Raw genomic sequence first — 23,837 nt, forward strand, 5'->3', positions numbered from 1 at the left:
ATTGCGCATTTGTTTTGGTTCACTTAAACTCCCTGAACGATTCCAGATTATCACTGCTTTCGTGTGTATGTGTGTATGAGTATGCGTGAAAACATACGTCTGAGTCCGTATTTGTATTACGCGTGCGTCTGTGTGAGAGGCTTTGCCTGAATACTGCATGTGTGTGTGTGTGTGTGTGTGTGTGTGTGTGTGTGTGTGTGTATGAGGCTGTGTGGTGCGCACGGGGAGCGAGCGAGCGTATGGCCCCAGCGAGTGTTGGTGGAGAGACCACACCAGCGAGTCAGTTGGACAGCCACGGTCGGAGGGGAAGCCTGTGCATCTGTTCACTCCCACTCAGTCCATACCATCCCGGTCATCCACATACAGTACCCACTCACTCCTCACAAGTCACGTCTATGAGTTGTAAAGCTTAAGGTGACAATGCTGCAAACTGGATAACACTTTTGTCCAGTAGTCATGACAAACTACTGACGAAAGTTTTAGAAGGAAAAAGTTTGGAAAGAGAGTCGAGCATTATTACCTAGTAAGTGGTGTGAACCAGACGACATAACGTTGCTTCTGGCCACGACCTCTCCGTCATGTAGTTCCCTCAGCCACGAGGTCCTACTCTGCAGTTCCTTCCTCAAAACTATGACAATATCAGCGACAACATATTTGATCCTGAAGGTGAGTAGATTTTTCCCCAGTTGTGCTTGAACTTCCTGACATGACCTATACTCCGGCTGAACCTTGTTTAGCTGACCATAAATTCTGTTGAACAAGCTTTGCTTAAAACTTACATCCCACAGCTGTTCGCTAAACACCATTTGTGAAAAAGGTTGGATTAGGGATAATTACATTGTTTAAGCCCAGGGACTAAATACAAAGTATCTGTTGGGTTTCATTAATCAGTTACATAATGATAAAGCAAAGAATATATATATATATATATATATATATATATATATATATATATATATATATATATATATATATATATATATATATATATATATATATATATATATATAAAGGCCTTCTGTGTATGATATGAAGTACATGCTGATATATATCCATACAAACTGGATACATTGATCAAGATGTTATGTATTCTTACGAACCAGATACAGTTCTGTAAAGTGGATACACTCACCTGAGCTGGATACATTTGTGTCAAGTGCTTACAGTGATACGGTAAAGTGCACGCATTTATATAAGGTACCGCAGCCATGTGGGGTGGATACATTGACATCAACTGGATACAGCCATATACAAATTGTTACATATTCACTACGTGGACACATGATGCATGTACTGGATACTTTCAGATGCCACATGCACTGAATACATCCACATAGAGAAGATACGTTCCTACAAAGTTCATGATAAACTTCCTTAAAGCAGACACATTCCCATAAGTTGGACACATTTGTAAAACGTGAATTTAAAGTGAATTTTAAAGTGGATACATCCACATAGATTAGGTGTAGATCATTGTATAATTCTGTTCAGAAATACTTTGCCTGTTGGAGTACATCACCCCTGTGGTAACTCCCTCTTGCGTAGACAGTCATCTTTACAAACAGTTAATAAAGATATTCAAAATCTTTATTTGATATATTATTTGAAGTCGACACCAGAGTAAACTTGAGACACAGTTGAGCAATATGAAATCATTATGCATATCTGTATTCAAAATGATAATCTTGAATATGTACCCTCATCAATTGACTGGTTAATTCTAGCGAGTTATTAACACGACAATTAACAATCCTCATATGCTAATAACGATAATCATAACGGAAAATCAGGTTAGTTTTACTGTTCAATTAAAGCTTTGGAAATATTGAGTGTGGTGTTGTGGTGTGAGGTGGATTGGATGGTGGTGGTATGGAAGAGGATGGTGTGGTGTGTGACGGTGTGGTGTGTGATGGTGTGGTGTGTGATGGTGTGGTGTGGAAGGTCGTGGTTTGCTGCAGTGTGGTGTGTGGCAGTGTGGTGGGAGGAACTATGGTGTGTAGAAGCGTGGTGTGAATATGTTTGGCGCTGTGGCAGTAACTGTCTGTCTACACTATATGGAGAGGGTGAGGTCTACACTCGTGAGGTCCCTTATTGAACTTTCTCCATCATCAAACAACTTTTTAGACTTCTTTATATTGTCAATATTCACAGTGTCATCGCTAAGTGCATTCGCTTGCCTCACTAGTTTGATATGAAATAATAAATACGATTTATAAACATATCTCGCTTAATTTTATTTCATTCGTCTGATTATTCAGTCTTCAACACGTTCGTAGAACCGGTCACTATCGACGACATGGCCACTATCGACGACCTGGTCACTGCTGACGACCTGGTCACCGTCGACGACCTGGTCACCGTCGACGACCTGGTCACTGCTGACGACCTGGTCACTGCTGACGACCTGGTCACCGTCGACATCATTAAACAGGTTGTCAGAACTTGATGGTTGTGATCAAGTCAGCCATTACTCTTCAGTTTTCCATGTCTGTGTTTTCCAGCTTCTCTCTGTAACTCGCCTCTAAATTAGTACATCTTTGTTGCTCGCTTCTTCACCTTCTCTGTTAGATATATGCACATCTTTAAGTGCAGTGACCAACATGAGAAGCATAATCTAATTTCCTTAGCCAAGTACTTAAATACGATTCTGATACCTGCCAGCAGACAGATGGTGTCCTATACAACTCTGTGTTGTAGCTTCGACATCAAGTTAGGTACAATGTATAACCCCCAGTCCCTCGCACACACAGACTCCCGCAACTTATGTCTTGTTAGATGATATTCATACTGGGGCCTTCCGTCACCGTGTCCCGCCTGCATCATTACTTTATGTTTGCTTGGAATAACTTTCATCAAAATTTTATCAGACACACTACAGCACCATTTTAAATTGATTCAGTTCTCTTCTGTCCATACCTCTCTTATGACTCTGGCATCATCAGCAAACATATTCATGTATGAGTTTACTCTTTCTTGCAAGTCAATAGCATAGATCAAGAAGAGCAGAGGTCTCAGAACGAAGCCCTGTAGCATGACTGTGGTGACCCTAACCCATTCTGAGAAGGTTGCTCTTATATGTGTCTTCTTTCCCTCTCCATGAAGGTAGTTCTCTGCCCATCTAGGGATATTCCTGCCTGATGATCCGGCTACTTTACCAACCTTCTTTGTAGTGTGCATCAAATGCTGTGTGACAGTCACGGAATTCTCAATATACCTTTACTTCTCTTTTACCCAGAGCGGAACTCAACCTGTCATACAATCCTGAGAAATATGTTACGCCTGACACCCTTCCTCAGAACCGATGTAGTTTCTCAATCAAGTATTTTCTCGCTGCTGCAAGTAATCATCCACTTGTTTTCTAGTCATTTTTTCAAGTATCTTAAACTACATTCCTCAGAGGTCAGTCTGTAGTTACCTGTAATTCATCGATGTCCATTTTTTTAAGACATGCACAACATTTGCCCTCTTCCACTCCCTCTGCACTAGACCTTCCTCACCGACACTTTGAAGAATATTTCAAGCAGCCCTTCAGACATATGTACACACTACCACACATGGAGGATATTCATCAGAGCCAGGAGCAATGTATAAGTCAAGACCCTCAGTAACTTCCGTATGTCTTTTCAAGCAACTTCATTGTTTCATAAGACCTTCTTCCCATCCCGTTTCACTGTTGTTAAGGTTATAGTGTCTTCCATTGTGAAAACGCCTGCCATTTATCCCCTGTCATATTCGAATCTCTTAACCTGATTAGGTACTCTGTAACTGACATTTCACTACTTATGAATCTATGGAAAAGTTTTGGATGATCTCCTGCGTTACAATATTCTCAAAGTTTCTCCCTTCAACCTTTATCTTATGATCCCATCATCAGATGTTTACCTCCTCTCACAACTGCGTGTCTCACTGTACAACCCTGGTTGTTCCTTGATTGTTATCTAGTGCATTCAACGTTTTGGAGGATTATAGACCAACACCAACATGTCATATTTTATTGATATAAACTCATTCACATTTTGTACTATTCGTATGGGTCAGCCGTTAATATTTTGTGGAAAGATTTTCCTCATTGAGAGCGAAAATACTCCTCTTCATCTGTATTTTCTTTCCTTCCTAGATATCATATACCCCTCACAACAGATGAGCTAGGTTTATATTCCTGTTATCTTGTTTCTAGTGTGTCTCTGATGGTGATGTGTGGCTTGTGGTATGTGATGTGTGGCGTGTGGTATGTGATGTGTGGCGTGTGGTATGTGATGTGTGGCTTGTGGTATGTGATGTGTGGCGTGTGGTATGTGATGTGTGGCGTGTGGTATGTGATGTGTGGCGGATGGTATGTGATGTGTGGCGTGTGGTATGTGATGTGTGGCGGGTGGTATGTGATGTGTGGCGCGTGGTATGTGATGTATGTGGCGTGTGGTATGTGATGTGTGGCGGGTGGTATGTGATGTGTGGCGCGTGGTATGTGATGTGTGGCGGGTGGTATGTGATGTGTGGCGCGTGGTATGTGATGTGTGGCGGGTGGTATGTGATGTGTGGCGGGTGGTATGTGATGTGTGGCGCGTGGTATGTGATGTGTGGCGGGTGGTATGTGATGTGTGGCAGGTGGTATGTGATGTGTGGCGGGTGGTATGTGATGTGTGGCGGGTGGTATGTGATGTGTGGCGGGTGGTATGTGATGTGTGGTGGGTCTAGTTTGTGAAGGTGTGTCCTCTGTTTTGGGATGTCTGATCCACTGTGAAATTGTAACACTGTGGTGTGGTGAAGTGTGGTAGTGTGGTAGGATAACGTACTAGTTGCCTCATGATGTAAGTGTGAGGCGTACCAACAACCCACACTCACCAGCGACCTGTCTAGTATTGTGTATTTGATGCTTTTAGTTTGTTATTGCTTGAACGCAAGTTATGCTTTTAAGGTAATTGGTTTTGAAGTATGGATATAGGACGATTAAACTGATTGTATTTCGATGAAATATATATATATATATATATATATATATATATATATATATATATATATATATATATATATATATATATATATATATATATATATATATATATATATATAGAGAGAGAGAGAGAGAGAGAGAGAGAGAGAGAGAGAGAGAGAGAGATGTATTGATTCGTCCAGTTGCCTTCTGACTGTATTAGGCTTTATGCTCAGCGTTAATGTCCGGGCCACATGTAAGGTGTGGTTATGGCCATATGTAGACCCAGGAGGCGCCCAGTGGTCAGGTTGGAGGTGGCTGGTGGGGGGGTTGGGGGGACCCACATTATTGAAGGGGTTCTACAGAGAAGCAGAATATATCATGTCGTTGATACCTTTCATGATGTATGTTTTATGTTTGATATATCTTATCTAAATCTTATGTTTCTCGCATCAGTAACTTCCATGTTTATATTAGCGTTTCTGACCATCATCTCACAACCTTTGTGTCATGAAATTCCCTCTCGTCAACACAAGAGCGAGCACCGGGCCCTCCCGCCTCCCTAATCGTACTCTTCACCACGTGAGGTGTACAGTATCTTCCTCAGGTCTGTTGTGATTGTTGTCATGTTATTAGTCTATATTATGACCTGGACGTAAGATGAAGGAGAGGTGAGGTGAGGGGGTATGTTTGCAGGCCACCATCTGAGGCTGTCATGTTGTGGGAGTCACAAACAGTAACGCAATCACTCGAGCAACATTCAACATTACTACCAGAGACTCATCGCCTGAAGGATGTATAGTGTAATGAAGACAATGTTTAGCAGTTCATTCTCTTCATGGACACAACCTAATCTGCAGGTGTGAGACACCTGCCGGCGGGTGAGAGCACTGCAGACATTAAGTGAAACCATCACAAGAATGAAGGAGTGAAGGGAGGCTGTCGAAGACCAGCACCCGGGGCAGGGCCTGGTCATGCCGCCGCCGCCCCTCGCCGGCAGTGTGTTCCTGTCATGTGTTACGAGATGAACCATCGGTTACTGTCTCCCCTCCAGGGCGATAACTCTCACCCATTACGATATTAGAGAGAAAATTGTGGTCCATCTACACAAGATGATACTGACGATGATGCACACACGGGCTCGTGAGGGTTTGAATTCTAGGCGAGGTTTTCGGTTCACACACAACCCAGGTGTTCATCATCCCTTCAGGGCTGGTCGATAAATGTGTTCCTGGCTTAGGGAAGCGTGTGCGTGCATATACACACACACGAATAAAGATATGTTGCATATATGTACAGTTAAGAGACTGGGAAACACTGATGTATAGCCCTCTCCCGTAACACACACACACACACACACACACACACACATATATATATATATATATATATATGTATATATATATATATATATATATATATATATATATATATATATATATATATATATATATATATATATATATATATATATATATATATATATATATATATATATATATATATATATATATATGCAGGAGGGTGAAGGGCGGGCAAGGAATAGAGTGAATTGGATCGATGTGGTATACCGGGGTTGACGTGCTGTCAGTGGATTGAATCAGGGCATGTGAAGCGTCTGGGGTTAACCATGGAAAGTAGTGTAGGGCCTGGATGTGGAAAGGGAGCTGTGGTTTCGGGCATTATTGCATGACAGCTAGAGACTGAGTGTGAACGAATGGGGTCTTTGTTGTCTTTTCCTAGCGCTACCTCGCACACATGAGGGGGAGGGGGATGGTATTCCATGTGTGGCGAGGTGGCGATGGGAATGAATAAAGGCAGACAATGTGAATTGTGTGCATGGGTATATATGTATGTGTCTGTGTGTGTATATATATGTGTACATTGAGATGTATAGGTATGTATATTTGCGTGTGTGGACGTGTATGTATATACATGTGTATGGGGGTGGGTTGGGCCATTTCTTTCGTCTGTTTCCTTGCGCTACCTCGCAAACGCGGGAGACAGCGACAAAGCAAAATAAATAAATGAATATATATGTTATATATCAGAATGTATACTATTGGAAACCAGTCGTAAAAACCAAGCAAAACATACATTAAAGATAATAATTACGATATCTTTTTTATGTTTCAGTGAAGATCTACAACATAAGAACAACATTGTGACATTTAGTGCAAAGCAGTTAAGTCTCTCTTTCTCATGTGTAGCGCTTAACATTATAGTTCATTACGTGAGGTGAGTTTACGGGACAAGAAATGTTTGAGCTTGACTATTAATGTTGCTGGCAGAGGCATTACACTTACTGATAGAGGCATTACTCTTGCGAGGAAGTAGGAGTAGTTTGACTGCTAGCGGCATTGATCTTATTGTAGTGGTATTACTCTTACTGGTAGAGGCATTAATCATACTGTGAGTGGCATTGATATTACTGTGAGAGGCATTTTTCTCACTGAGAGTGGCATTAATCTCACTGTGAGTGGCATTAATGTTACTGTGAGAGGCATTAGTCTTACTGGTAGTGGAATTGCTTTATACCTTTGATACATTGGAGAAGAAAGAAAACCACAAGCCGCTAATTACACAGCGAAATCTGAAACTTTTTCCTTAGAAAGTGTGTGGAAGTTACACCGTCTGTCCTGGTCTTCGGGAAATTAGTCAAAGTTTAAATTAGCTTTTGCGAGTTATATTTTTAGCAGGTGCGGCGTTAACTTTCTTGTCTCCTTCAGTTGTGGAAGCCAGAGGTTGTGGTGCGTAGGGTGAGAGCAAGGGCGGGAGGACAGGGTCATCCAGGACACAGGTGTTTCTGTGTACTGCATGAGGCCGGTGTACGTATGTAGTGTACATGGAGGTGATGTGGATGGAGGAACATGTATCATCCACAACACTGGCACGGAAGGCTGCCACTCACACAGAAAAAAAAAAAATGGGACCAAAATAATCTCGTTGAGGCAGAACAGATCACAGAGCAACAAGGCTACCGCTCGTCCTCTAGATCGGCTTTGTTTGTGTGTGAATCATTCATGAAATGAATCGATTTACTGCATGTGTTTCCTGCACCTGTGTCTGATGAGTGGAGGACTGTACTGTTCATGTGCACATGATCGCACGATCGATGATTCCTTGTTCTTAATAATGTCTTACCTGAGAAGGATTGTTATACTGTCATATCTGGTCAGTACAGCTGGTACATCGCTTGGTTGGGGAACAGCTTGATGTGTACCTGAGCCATTGGTGGTAACGAGGTTTTCTTTCCTGTATAACCTGGAAACCTTCCTGAAGGAACAGACTGGTGCCGGGTCTAGGCTGCGGACTGTGGTGGCTGCTTGTTGTGCCTTTAAGAACTGGAGTCTACCACCTTGTGTGGTGGAGGTACCTCATGTCTCATCAAGATACGTTGTGAAATTCCTTTGACGATATATTTACTGACTTGTGACCCATTTCAACACCCGGAGTTAGTCTCCGTCATGATGGATCAGACTAATGGACTGTGAAACTAGTACTTGGTAACAGATGATGTCAACTTGAAGTGTACACATCAAACGTCATTACGTGTTCAGGTATGGTGAGGGGGAAGGCATCCGTCAGGCTCCTCTACCATGACAGGTTGTCAAAATAGTCTCAAGTTTAGTCCTAAGTTAAGACAAGTTGTTGGCAAAAAATTTGTGTCTCGGAATTATGTATATAATGGTTTAGGAACATCTTGGTCACGATACTCCTCCCGAGGAGGGAAGGTAAATGCTGTGTATGATCATCTCACCTCCTGCACCATCATCACGTTACACTGTTTACCTCCTGACGACGACGAGTTTAGTAAACCGACCTTGGTGCACATGAACCAGCGACCAAGTTCTCTGGCTACTTAATGAATCAGGCGCTTGGTGTATGACATCTCCAGCTCTCGTGTACTACTTTAGGGAAGGTCATACGATCATGAGTGATACTGAATTCCTTGATCCTTCATCCACATGTTGTAGTGAGGTAGCTGGTTAGTGCGTGTGTGTGTCGACGTATCACAAATTATGACATTTTCTGAGTTTCCTGACGTCTTACTGACTGTAGTAAACAGAGATTTTACTGGCTGAACCGATGTAATTAAGCTTTGATATAAAGGACAGCTCGCTGAGCACAGGAAATCAATTCTAACATAAACGAGTTCATGCAGTTGTGAAAGGTATCGATTCTTTATGATAATGAACTAACACTGCCTTTGATAACTATATACGAAGTGCTATACCTGTTGCCTGAAAGACGACCAACAATTACTACTGCTTTCAACATTTCCATGCTAAGCCCTGTCATTACTAAGAGAGAGAGAGAGAGAGAGAGAGAGAGAGAGAGAGAGAGAGAGAGAGAGAGAGAGAGAGAGAGAGAGAGAGAGAGAGAGAGAGAGAGAGAGAGAGAGAGAGAGAGAGAGAGAGAGTTTCTAATATGCTCTGATCCTCTGCGTTTCTGTTTCCACCACTTAGCACTGTGTACCCATCCCTGGGTGTGTTTAATTGTGGAGGCGGACGTACATATCATATTCAGGCGTCTGTAACAAGCATACAAGGGGTCAGGTGTATGTAGTGAGTACGTCCCAGAACAGAGGTGTGTGTCTCGAGTACACCTAAAGGTGATGACGTAAATTGACAACATACCTGCATATATATATCTAGATGCTGCTGTCTGAAGTCTTTGTACATACAGGTCCTGATGCATATAGCGAGCAATTATTAAGATATTCATATATATGTATAGCCTAATGGTATAAGTGTACATCCAGCCTGAGTGAGTATAGTGAGGGCAAAACCTTCGTAACGTGAGCCTGAGATATTAGATTCTGTAACTCAATTCTGAAGTGATTAACTTGCTTCATAGTTTCAATGTTGTGTAGCAGAGTGTCTTCCCAAACTTTCTATCTCCGTAAGCTTAGGAAGCTGATAACAAAGCTTGGAGATATTAATGCGGTACAGCAAGCTGGAAAGGTTTCATAACTGACGACTAAATGCAAAGTCTAGTGACTAATTTGAATCAGCAGCGACTCGGTGTTAATCATGTTGACTATATGTTCAGTTAGGTAGTTTGGGGAAATAAAGCATCGTATTCAAAAGTTTGTGATTGCCATAACTTCAAGCTTAGCTATCACTGAAAGCAAGTTTGTTAGTTAGATATAAGGGTACCAGCATAGAGTCGAGCTTACCAGAGTAGTTTCAAGTTAGTTTATTGATTGTCTTGATGCATTAATTAAATTCAAAGCTTACTAATTAAACCGTTACTGCTGAGTCTTCGGTATACGCTTAGGAGCTTATAGCCGGCCAGTGAAACAAACATTATCTTTCTGAATGAAATCCAGACTAATTCAACAAGTCTGATTGCGTCGGTGGAAACAAAGCTTAAGAAATGTACACTAAATTCTTCATCTGATATTGAGTTTACTTCTTACATGTAGAACCTCGCGTAAGAACAGCAGCTCCAGCTTCTACTCTTTAATGCTCTTGCGATATGAGATGAAGTGAACCCTGGCATATCCCAGGAACCCTGGCATACCTCAGGAACCCTGGCATATCCCAGGAACCCTGGCATACCTCAGGAACCCTGGCATACCTCAGGAACCCTGGCATACCTCAGAAACCCTGGCATACCTCAGGAACCCTGGCATATCCCAGGAACCCTGGCATACCTCAGGAACCCTGGCATACCTCAGGAACCCTGGCATACCTCAGGAACCCTGGCATACCTCAGGAACCCTGGCATATCCCAGGAACCCTGGCATATCCCAGGAACTCTGGCATATCTCAGAAACCCTGGCATATCCCAGGAACCCTGGCATATCTCAGGAACCCTGGCATATCCCAGGAACCCTGGCATACCTCAGGAACCCTGGCATATCCCAGGAACCCTGGCATATCTCAGGAACCCTGGCATACCTCAGGAACCCTGGCATATCCCAGGAACCCTGGCATATCTCAGAAACCCTGGCATATCCCAGGAACCCTGGCATATCTCAGAAACCCTGGCATATCTCAGGAACCCTGGCATATCCCAGGAACCCTGGCATACCTCAGGAACCCTGGCATATCCCAGGAACCCTGGCATACCTCAGGAACCCTGGCATATCCCAGGAACCCTGGCATATCTAAGGACATAGAGCCTATGTGAATCTCCATGATCGGCCACATTAAAGATGGAGGAGGAGGTTCAGTAGACTGGACAGGATTGTGAGTCATTCGTGTCTTGAGAATTGTCCTCCGGCGTAGTGCGAGGATCCCTGACGCGCCGAGTCTCAGGCTTCGCTTACCACCACCAGAAAGCTTGTGTGATTATGACAGTATTGGTTATGTAGCTGTGTGCGTATGTCTCAGTATGGAAGTGCTGTGGTTGTGTGTGCATTTAGGTGTGTGGCTGAGTGTATACTTTTGTATGAGGATATATGGTTCTGTGTACATGGCGTATGAATGTAACTGTGTGTGCACAGGGGAGTATATGTGGTTGTATGTGTACACAAGATCATGTTAACTTGTGTGTGCACATAAGTTTATGTCCCTGTGGGTACTTGTGTATACTGACGTGTGCGTGTGTCGCTTGTGTCATGTGTGTGGGCTCGCTGACGCACATGAAATAACCAACTGATGATATATACACAGTTTAGATGGATAATTCGTCATATCAGTAATATGTTTATATGTACATATGTATCGTTTGATAATTTGCTTGTGTGAGCCACTCCAGCCAGTGTGTGTGTGTGTGTGTGTGTGTGTGTGTGTGTGTGTGTGTGTGCGTGTGTGTTGAGCGGAGAGTGTGTACGTATGTGAATGTGAAACAGAACGATGTATCCTTATGTATACATGTAAATACGAGTATGTGTGTTAGAAATACATCATTCTGTATGAATAGTGAAATAACTAAAAAATTCAGTCACGTAAAACATGCTTGTTCATATACCGGGGTCACTACTGTAGTGTTGTGTGGGACTGATTCATGAGACGATAGATGTGTTCAGTGAAAAAGAATTGCTGGAAAAACTGATGTGTGATTTTGTGTTTAGTGTAGAGATGAAACATGTGACTACCGTGTCACTGATGTAAGAATGTGTGGTTGTGTATAAATGATTCACTGTAACGGTATGTGAGTGTCGTGGTGACGATGTGACAATATCGTCACCATATCATCCGTGAAGGAGTAACGTGGAGATGTAACAGAACACATACCATATCCCGTGACAGGATCACCAGTGAGGGACCTCAAGACATGACCTGCAACACATCTTATCATCATTAAGGACTCGCGGTGGTTTCAGGACATGACTCTCTCTGCAGGACACGACCCATCCAAGCAGGCTGGGGGAGTCATCAGCTGAGCTACCGCTCCTGGGGAGCAAATCTTCAAGGACGCCAGCAGCGGCCACCCTCACGTCTTGGTGAATTAGGAATTTTCCCGGGCAGGAGCGAGAAGAATCTCCCAGCATAAAGGAATTTTACTTTGCATTTTCTGGTCCTACTTGAGGCTGCGTGTGTGAGTGACTCATAAAGACTTTACTGGAGGGGAAGCTGTGATTAATGAACTCCTTTATGAAGACATTATCCGCAACATTAACTCGGGTTGAGAAAAATGATTCAGTCGATAAACTAAAAATGTAAGAGAGACGACACTATCCGCCAGCATTGTACGGTGGCTGATACATACACCAAGTGTGAGGCTACACCACCACCCATCTGTTGACCCAGTCATCCACAAGCACCAGTCACCCACCTGTTGACCCAGTCATCCACAAGCACCAGTCACCCACCTGTTGACCCAGTCATCCACAAGCACCAGCCACACACCTGTTGACCCAGTCATCCACAAGCACCAGTCACCCACCTGTTGACCCAGTCATCCACAAGCACCAGTCATCCACGTGGCCACCATCTGCCAAGCTGGTGGTATAGCCAGAGGGTCTTTGGATGTTCGTCAGGAAGCCAGAGACGAGAGGCCTTCATCTCCCGACCGACATCTCATGAATATCTTATTCTGACGACGCTGATGACGTGACTAATCATGGCGCTGATGACGTGACTAATCATGGCGCTGATGACGTGACTAATCATGGCGCTGATGACGTGACTAATCATGGCGCTGATGACGTGACTAATCATGGCGCTGATGACGTGACTAATCATGGCGCTGATGACGTGACTAATAATACATGATGATAACTGCTGGGTTCCCTCAGCCACAAGAACCGATATGGATGTTCACAAGTTCATTGTTGATATGCAATCATGCACGCCGAGGAACTTATCATGAGGGACAGTGACTCATCATGCAGTGCTGGGGTGTCATCATGCAGAACTGCGGGTTTTATCATGCAGAGCTGGGGGTCTCATCATGCAGTGCTGGGGTGTCATCATGCAGAACTGCGGGTTTTATCATGCAGAGCTGGGGGTCTCATCCTGCAGAGCTGGATTGTCTCATCATGCAGAGCTGGGGTGTCATCATGCAGAGCTGGGGGTCTCATCCTGCAGAGCTGGATGTCTCATCATGCAGAGCTGGATGTCTCATCATGCAGAGCTGGGGTCTCATCATGCAGAGCTGGGGGTCTCATCCTGCAGAGCTGGATGTCTCATCATGCAGAGCTGGGGTGTCATCATGCAGAGCTGGGGTGTCATCATGCAGTGCTGGGGTGTCATCATGCGTGGCAGAAGATCCAGTTAGCGCTGAGTGTTGGAAAGATAAGATGTAAGAGTTGGGAATCTTAAGGGTCAGGTCAGGCAGCCACCAGTTTGTTTCTCGATCTACAGGTAAATATCAACTCATGGTTGAACTATCTCATGGCTGCCAGGAATGTAATTAAACTTTTCAGAGTAATTATATAAACTTCCTGACGTCTGATGTCTCGTTTCCTGAGTAAGGAAGGATTGAACCCGTGAATTTCCCATAGTAGCCTCCGCTGTCCAACTAACCAGTTCACGTGGTGTGATCACAACCAACCAGTTCACGTGGTGTGATCACAACCAACCAGTTCACGTGGTGTGATCACAACCAAATCTGATGTCTTTAAAACTGGTACCATAAATAACTTGGTCTCTAAGTTTCAGCTGTGTTCTCCAGCAGGTGATTACCCACAGTCATCACTGTTTCATCCAAACAAATTAAATACTTTCACAGGACCAGCGTCTGAGTTTATCATCATGACACAAAACTACTTCCTTAAGTAGTATACGTTTCATCCAGGAAGCGACGCAACGTAAATTAGTGTTTCTTCCTAATTCTCTCTCTCTCTCTCTCTCTCTCTCTCTCTCTCTCTCTCTCTCTCTCTCTCTCTCTCTCTCTCTCTCTCTCTCTCTCTCTCACTTTTACTTCCATCTGTTATTTTCTCCATGACTCTCTCTCACTCTTTTACCCCATTTTTCTCTATTTCTTTCCCTCAAGCTACGGGTTAACAAACTTTTAACCGAACTTTCCTTAAATATATTTCGGTGCTCCAACATTATTCCTGGATTTAGGTAAAAAAAAAAATGTTGAGCTGGTAAACACACCATTAAAAATTAACCAGCCGTTTTTTCTGCCTTTTGTGATGAACTTAAAAGTCCAGAATTTCCTGTGTTTATTAAAGATTTGCATAAATGAATTGGGTCGGTAGAAATCATTTCATGCTTGCTGCTTCATGACATGACCCATCAAGGTTATATCTTGTGGCCTACCCACGGCAGAGAGGTCATACCGTACATAGGGGGGTCATTAGTGTACAGGGAGGTCACCATGTGGTTAGGTTAGCAGATTTTCTTGAAAGGTTCCCTTCAGAATAAAACGATGTCCTTTGGTGGTGCTGATGACGACCAACTTCTGACTGACCATGATGACAGAGACTGACACTCACCTTCTTCGTCCGTGATAGCAAGAGGAACCCCGCCTGTAGTGACACAAGTTCTGCTGACATACCGGCAGAGGGACGAGGTCACCTTCCTTCCGTAATGACTGGTCATAATGACCCTTTGCTCGTGCAAGGAAAAGCACTTCGGAAATACCAAACTTAACACAAGATCGGAGGCAAACACTGAACCAACAGGCAAGAGTATGTCGACAATAACACTTATCTTGTTGACCTTTTGTTAGTGTATTGTTTACATCAACAAAACTTTTGATTAAAGTAACGAGACATAAAAGCAATATACAGCCGGGCAAATGGATGACAATCATCAATACAACATTGCTGAAATGATAACCATCGCTCGGTCACACCTCGCGTGTTAGCTGACGACCAAACATCCACAAGAATCATAAACAGATGAAATAAAATGAAACTAATATTTTTTCCTGTGATGGGAAAGATAAGTTTTGACTTAGTACAAAGTCAGTCACTTAAAGACTATTCTTTCCTTGTACGTTTGTGTTGTAGAACTCTTGTGTATGGATCATATCTTAACGCTGGTGTTGTAGCAGTGCATCAGGACACAACAAGACCTTCCCTCAGCCTGATTCCTGGGCAGACAAGCCGGTGACGTCAGGTAGGATATGAAGGAACAAGTTAGTCATAATTCAACTGCGTATCTTGGAGAGAAAAAGAGGACGAGATTTTCGTCCATCCACTGAGAAAATATATATTCATTTGAAGTTGGCCAAAGTAATCAGCTGCTGTGATCAGTTAAGGTTTGTTTTTCATATTTCCAAGAAAGGATGTCTTTGATGTTGGAAGTTGTGGGCAAGTCGTCCCTAGCGTCCACGTCTCGCCTCTGCCAGTGGTCAGGCCGGAAAGTGTCACTCACACATGAGATCAGATGTCAAGAATTAGACGAAAGGGAATGACCTGAACATGAATAAAACATGATACAAGAAGAACTACACAACGAACAGTGAGGAAAGGAAATAGAACAATGAAATGAACTTAGATATTGTCAAGAAACATTTTAATAATAGAGATGAAGCCGAACGAAGGAAAAAATAGAAATGAAAGTAAAACAGTTACATTAGAAAGACCATCCAAAAACAAACAAACAAACAAGGACATATGAAGAAAATAAACAAACGTCATTACCGCCAAGGCTTGGATGACCACTGTACACACACACACACACACACACACACACACACACACACACACACACACACACACAGATCAACGTCACGAGGAAAACCAAGACGTTCCCACCTCCAGCCCGCCACCGACCTGGCCATATGTTGATCAACAACAACCCACTACCAGTCACACGTCTGGAGTCATAACCCAAACTACAACTGCTGATGTTGTTACAACCTGTGGTTGCTCTGTGGACCTTCCATGATGCTAACAGCAAGGCGCTTCCTTGCCTCCGCTCACCGACGTCTCGTGAATACGTTATTTTGACGCTGATGACATGAGTCATTGTGGGTCAGAATAATTACCAGGATGTTCCTAGAGGAAAAACGCAGGATGAGTTGGGCATGATTAATGTGGCAGTGAGATACCAGATTTACGTTTGCTATATTTGTTCTACTGTAAATAGATGTGACCAGTATCTGTGATAGTAATGACTGTAAATAGATGTGACCAGTATCTGTGATAGTAATAACTGTAAATAGATGTGACCAGTATCTGTGATAGTAATGACTGTAAATAGATGTGACCAGTATCTGTGATAGTAATGACTGTAAATAGATGTGACCAGTATCTGTGATAGTAATGACTGTAAATAGATGTGACCAGTATCTGTGATAGTAATAACTGTAAATAGATGTGACCAGTATCTGTGATAGTAATGACTGTAAATAGATGTGACCAGTATCTGTGATAGTAATGATTCATTGTGTAGCAGGACTAACCTCATGATCTGATGATACGGATCATGATACATTGTGTGACGTGCGTACACGTGCAGAGTCCTGACGGCCACAAACACGCTCCTACCGCGGCTGTGAAGGCTGAGTGTTATTTCAGGTGTGTGGAGACGTACATTACTCGTCACACGGAAGCAGGACTCGTGACACAAGCTGTCTGTACTGTGGGTGGTGTCCTGACGTAGTGTTAAAGTTACCAGTGTGAGCTGAGGCACATGTTGGAAGAGGACAGGCAGAAGGAGCTTTCTTAGGTGGCTCTGAGTACGTGTTAACAAGTCCTTCATCGAATAGAGTCTTTAGTTACGATCATGAAGACTGCATTACCAAGCGTGTCATGATTACACAATGTGTGGTATAACATTACTGAGAAGCACAACACACTCTTAAAAAGACAGTTTCATCCGTATTTCTGTTGACGTGGCGGTGACCCAATAGCGCCTTAATTCTAAAAAGAACATAAGTTGATTTATTTGAAGACAAACGCATTTTTAATATTTCTGAAGCTCATCAAATACACAGTTATATAACTTCACAATGTAGAAAAAAAAATTACATGAACAACTTAGGTATTTGCAGGAGGTTTCCTGCAGACCTACGTCGTCACATGATGGTGAGGAGAAGCACCAGGGGATCACACTGTGGGGGTGACACCTCAACCGACTAGGCTTCCTAACCTGGTGTGGGATTCCCTTGTCAGAACGTGGGTCATGAAACTTCCAGTTTATGGCACATGAACGTATTTCTTCCACTGATATATGCACTACGAAGAGAGAACAAAGATTCATTAATTTATATGCAAATAATCAACAAAGAACAAAGGCATCACACAATATGTCTGGCAATGACAAGACGAAGGTGTCTTTGTTGACATATGTAAAACAATGAGACAAAGATATTTGGTTCATTAATATGGAAATAATGACAAAAGGAAGCAATTACCTTCGTCAGTATAAACGCGAGGCGAGGATGGGAGGGGTGGGAGGGGGGGGAGGGTCTGTTACGTGGAGGGCGTCATGGTGAGAGTGGGAGAGTGGCAGACGGAGGGTGGTAGTGGTGGTGGGTGCGTGGAGCGCGTCATGGGGAGGGTGGGAGGGTGGTAGTGGTGGTGGGTGCGTGGAGTGCGTCATGGGGAGGGTGGGAGGGTGGTAGTGGTGGTGGGTGCGTGGAGTGCGTCCTATCGAGGGTGTCTGACACTAGTCATGAGACATGATGAAAGTCTACGGACGTGACCAGCTCTTCCTCACATATCTACTGCTCCAGGCGGCGTCCACTGGACGTACCTCACAACCTTAGGAGAAGACGATGTCAGAACGGGCGGCACGCGAGGCCCACCTGCCTCTCCACGACGACGATGACGTCAGCCCTGAGCTTATAATGCAATTGGTTCAGTATGTCAGGTGGCGGGTTCCTCTGCCTGGCTCGTGAGTGGCGGCCGTACTCTCAGAGGCTGTTCCATTAGCGTCCAACTAATTAGGGAGTTATCATGTATGTACCATTTGAGCAAATACATCCATGTGTACCGGAAACAGCTTAAGACGCTTGTCCTCGCCTCTGGCAATTCAGGTTTATCCCAACCGACATCCCAGTCCCCAGATTTGACGGGGGACTGTGTTGGCTATAACTCCTGTGTCTCAGGGTGTTGGCAGATGCTGCCAGCTGCTGTTGCTACAGACAAGTTTCTACATAATTATATGAGTTACTACGTGAGAATACACTGTGGGAACTTAAGTCTTACACCCAGGATGACAGTAAGAATCACTGGCATAGGTCAAGGTCTAGGTGGGGTAAGATAAACTTATGAGCGTCTCTAACGAGTCTTTAACAGAGTCTGGGAAGGATTTGTGGCAGGGGTGGCAGGGGTGTGGTGCTACGATGGCTAAGTTAAGAGGAGAAGGTTGCAGATGATTCTTGTGTGTTTGTGTGTGGTTGCCATTCAGATGAGACGAGGATTAGGTTCTCCGCTCGTGATGCCCCGTGTCTCAAGCTTTTGTGTACACATGTTCTACTCTTATTCATAGATACAGCTTACGTCTGCTGACCACCCGGCAGAGGGATGAGGTCAACCCACACCAGAGTAATTTAATCATAAATAAATCCAAGTGAAGATAATGATCTTGACCTTCACTTAATCCATTCATCCACAAACCCATACTACCCCACCACCAGTCATCCACCTGGTAACCCAGCATCCACAACCACTAGTCATCCACCTGGTAACCCAGCTGCCAGTCTAGTGTTGTGTTAGGACGGCAGAGACGGGAGGTCTGGTTACCCTGGCCCGGTACCTCATCAATATCTTCCACTGACACTAATGACGTGACTAATGAGGAGTAACATTCATTACTGAAATATCTGAGCAAGAATGAAAGAAGCGCTTCGTCTTGTCATTATGTCTGGCATCCTGATGAAGAATGCTATACAATCATGGTTCCTGATTATACAATGTTATACAATCATGGTTCCTGATTATTTCAATAAGTCTAAATTTTATTCCTTGCACCAATGAATTTTCTCCTAAGGAATATATAGGTTTGACATAAAAGTACCAAACCTCAGGTCAGAGGTCATAGAGTCACCGAGTCTGAGCAGACGCACGAGACTCTTGATGAAGACAATCTTCCGTGTGAGGTTAGGTTAGATCAGGTCAGGTCAGGTCAGGTCTGGTCAGGTCAGGTCAGGTCAGGTCAGGTCAGGTCAGGTCTGGGTGTTGGTGACTGTCGTCTGCAGGTGTGGTTCTCGTTGGTCGGGAAGTCTGTCATGAAGTATGGACGGACGAGGAGACGTAGCAGCTGTAAATTTACACTAAAGCTTTGCTTATTGTAGTCTACAGAATTAGCTTCACTATGTTTATGGATCTATAGATGAAGATTTGATTATCCGGGAATTTCACAGTAGAAGGTTGGCGCAGTGGGCGCCTCATCTGTCTCCACTTTGATAAGATAGTATGACACGTGTATAGTGTGGCAGGCAATACTGGAAGTCGTTCTCTATGTGCCACATATTCCTCTCCAAGTATTCAGTCTCTTGTGGTTCTCTAAATCTAATATCATTACATACACTGTTTCTGGCGGCCTCTCTCTCTCTCTCTCTCTCTCTCTCTCTCTCTCTCTCTCTCTCTCTCTCTCTCTCTCTCTCTCTCTCTCTCTCTCTCTCTCTCTCAGGTCAGGTAGGCTGGCCAGAGAGATAAGCCATTGGTCATCCTGTTGGGTTCATATGTAAGCAAACATTAATATTCAGGTTATGTAAACACTGTTGATCAAAAACATAAATCGCTTTCCTGATAATTATCTAAGGAAAAAAGAAAACATAATCTTTATATCGGTATGTAAATAATGCTGACAAAATGATAAATCTTTTACGAATATATGTTAGCTGCTGCCCAGAGAGCTACCACACACACACACACACACACACACATACACACACATACACATACACACACACACACACACACACACATACACACACATACACACACACACACACACACACATATATATATATATATATATATATATATATATATATATATATAATCAATATTATAAAGACGCTTCTTAAAGGTGATTATGCCAAAACCCTGCATTCCCTGCTGGATTATTCAAATGATTATTCTGATACCTAATCAGTCACGTCATCAGCGCCATGATTAGTCACGTCATCAGCGCCATGATTAGTCACGTCATCAGCGCCATGATTAGTCACGTCATCAGCGTCATGATTAGTCACGTCATCAGCGTCGTCAGAATAAGATATTCATGAGATGTCGGTCGGGAGATGAAGGCCTCTCGTCTCTGGCTTCCTGACGAACATCCAAAGACCCTCTGGCTACACCACCAGCTTGGCAGATGGTGGCCACGTGGATGACTGGTGCTTGTGGATGACTGGGTCAACAGGTGGGTGACTGGTGCTTGTGGATGACTGGGTCAACAGGTGGGTGACTGGTGCTTGTGGATGACTGGGTCAACAGGTGGGTGACTGGTGCTTGTGGATGACTGGGTCAACAGGTGGGTGGATGACTGGTGCTTGTGGATGACTGGGTCAACAGGTGGGTGACTGGTGCTTGTGGATGACTGGGTCAACAGGTGGGTGACTGGTGCTGGTGGATGACTGGGTCAACAGGTGGGTGAGTGGTGCTTGTGGATGACTGGGTCAACAGGTGGGTGACTGGTGCTTGTGGATGACTGGGTCAACAGGTGGGTGAGTGGTGCTTGTGGATGACTGGGTCAACAGGTGGGTGGATGACTGGTGCTTGTGGATGACTGGGTCAACAGGTGGGTGAGTGGTGCTTGTGGATGACTGGGTCAACAGGTGGGTGAGTGGTGCTTGTGGATGACTGGGTCAACAGGTGGGTGGATGACTGGTGCTTGTGGATGACTGGGTCAACAGGTGGGTGAGTGGTGCTTGTGGATGACTGGGTCAACAGGTGGGTGAGTGGTGCTTGTGGATGACTGGGTCAACAGGTGGGTGAGTGGTGCTTGTGGATGACTGGGTCAACAGGTGGGTGAGTGGTGCTGGTGGATGACTGGGTCAACAGGTGGGTGAGTGGTGCTTGTGGATGACTGTGTCAACAGGTGGATGACTGGTGCTGGTGGATGACTGGGTCAACAGGTGGGTGAGTGGTGCTTGTGGATGACTGTGTCAACAGGTGGATGACTGGTGCTGGTGGATGACTGGGTCAACAGGTGGATGTTTAAGTTCATCTTAGCTTCGTCTACTTTGCTGTTATAATTAACACTACACTAAATGCTACAGATGATTTATGACATTGAATTTATATCTGTTATGTTGTTGTATTGTTGTTGTTGTTGTTGTTGTTGTTGTTGTTGTTATATATATAGCTAGCTTTATACTCTTAGTTATAGTCACTATTATCATATTTTCCCAAGTGTTTCTCCTTGATCACAAGCTGTACAGGGCTGGCTGGGGAAGTGGTTGTATAGGGCCGAGGAAGTGTTTTACAGGGTCAGGGAAGGGGTTGTACTGGGCCAGGGAAGGGGTTGTACTGGACCAAGGATGGGGTTGTACATGGCTGGGATGTGGTTTGACGGGACTGGGGATGGGGTAGTACAGGAGGATCCAGTATTTCCTGGAGATAGTTTGCCTCAGATCACATTAGTTTGTTCATTATTATGTAAATGAAGAGGAAGTACCAGGACTCCTTCACCAACATGTAAAGAATGAGATTAATGGCTGAGTGTGTTACAGAGAGGAGAGCAGGACAACGTGTGTTACAGAGAGGAGAGCAGGACAACTCAGTCACTCATCAGTAAAGTAGAAGATGGTAAGTTATCTTACTCACATGTAAACACGGATGAGGAAATCATGATATGATTACCGTCCCGAATCTTGGATAGACACCGACAACAGGATATCCTCACCAAGAACTCAGTGCCAGGGTACTCACTGTGTAATAGGGGCACGGTAAACAATGCAGGCAATGCTCTTGCGTTTTCTTAAAGCTCATTTAAATGCCGTGGTAAATGCCATCATAGTCCTTAGTAATGTCGACATATTTTCGTGGAAACTCGATATAAACTTTCCCATCTTGAATGTAATGCTCAGTTATGGCGACCCTTCCTCAAAAAGACGTAAACAGAAGAGAGAGATTGAAGCATCGAGCTACCAAGATGATTCCTGGACTCAGAAACAAATCGTGCGAGAGCAGATTAAACTACTTGAATCTATGTAGCTAAGAAAAGAGAACCCTAAGATGTAATGCAATACAAACATTCAAAATGATCAAAGGCTTCGATGATCTTGATCTATCACAAGTACTTAAGACTGATTCGTCTGATTCTACTCTCAGTAATGGATACAAACTCGTGGGCAAACGTTTTACCTCGAATGAGGCCAGGTGCTTCTTCTTCAAAAGGATTGCTAACATATAGAATGAGTTGCCAGTTGAATGCATGATTATAGATACTACGTTTAAAAACAGACCTGATAATCATTTAACTTCAAGTCCACGACTTACATTATTTGCGGCTCCTTAGCCATAATGACAATTTGATGGTTATTCTCTTTGCTGCTGTTTGATTTCCCTTGTATACCTTGGTATCTATTTGCATTCTCTGAAAAGACGACACATTTAACAACAAAGAGAAGAAAACAAACAATAAATGGAACCACAGATGTCCTGATGACCACACTTGGTGCTTGGTGACTTGCTTGGTGCAGATCAACAGATGGTGTGGCTCTGGGTGATTTAAAGGCTATTCATGCAGACTGACGGACACCTCCCTACACGCTGACGTTCAAGGAAGCGATCAGTGTAACATAGCGTCGTACTAGTAAGCACCACCAGGAATGGCCGGGCTCGAGAAACCGTCGAGCAGCCGTCGAGCTGGGAACCTGGGAGGAGGCAGGTATGGTAGACTGTGCCTCAGTATAATTGATCATCCGTGTGTTGTGGTGTGGCTGCCGCCGGCCTGCCGTCACGCCACCGTCACTGGGCTGGATGGACGATGTTCAGTGTCCGGAGTAGAGCGGTGTGTGTCCGGCAGGATAACCTGTAGCGTTACGTTGATCCAGTTCTTTTTGTGTCTCATGTTTACATTAGGGGAAGATGTGGTGTGTGTTTGTGTGTGTGTGTGTGTGTGTGTGTGTGTGTGTGTGTGTGTGTGTGTGTGTGTGTGTGTGTGTGTGTGATATCCCATCAGGTTCTACGCTTCATAGATTCTGATTGTCAAAGTTATGTAAGGTTTGGTCGAACTTCCATAACTTGTGTGGACGACTGATTTCGTTTTTACTGAGGCTATATCTGCAACACGTGAAACAGAGTCGTTTTCTAGACATCAGAAACAATCATGAACAACATAAAAGCAACACAGACGACCACCGTGTTGAGGAGCACAGACCAGCACGGTGTCCTGCCGTTGCTGTTCGTCTGGTTACATGCCAAGTGGTTGTGCTTCAGCTGCAACTTGTGCGCGCGGTTCACTGAGGACCAAGTGACAAACTTGAGACAGTGAACCATTTACCTTACAGTAGCACGACGCTTCACCGCCAGATGGGGTGAAAGCTGGTGAGGCTAGAATCGTTATCCACACGTAAACATTTACTGAACACCCCAGTAGGACGGTCGATCCCAACAGAACGCACCTAGGACAGCGGCTCCTCCCACACCCCA

General features: G+C 44.0%; 1 protein-coding gene across 1 annotated transcript in view; it reads left to right on the top strand.

The window, feature by feature from the left end:
- The first annotated feature begins 279 nt into the window (after positions 1–279).
- The window catches only part of LOC139745837 (uncharacterized), a 44,272-nt gene continuing 20,714 nt past the window's right edge, over positions 280–23,837 (top strand). The window contains exon 1 of the mRNA XM_071656432.1: positions 280–666. The gene's annotated coding sequence lies outside the window, so the exon portion shown is untranslated. The remainder of the gene's footprint in view (positions 667–23,837) is intronic.

Source organism: Panulirus ornatus, chromosome 63 (genome assembly GCF_036320965.1).
Source record: "Panulirus ornatus isolate Po-2019 chromosome 63, ASM3632096v1, whole genome shotgun sequence".
Lineage (NCBI taxonomy): Eukaryota > Metazoa > Arthropoda > Malacostraca > Decapoda > Palinuridae > Panulirus > Panulirus ornatus.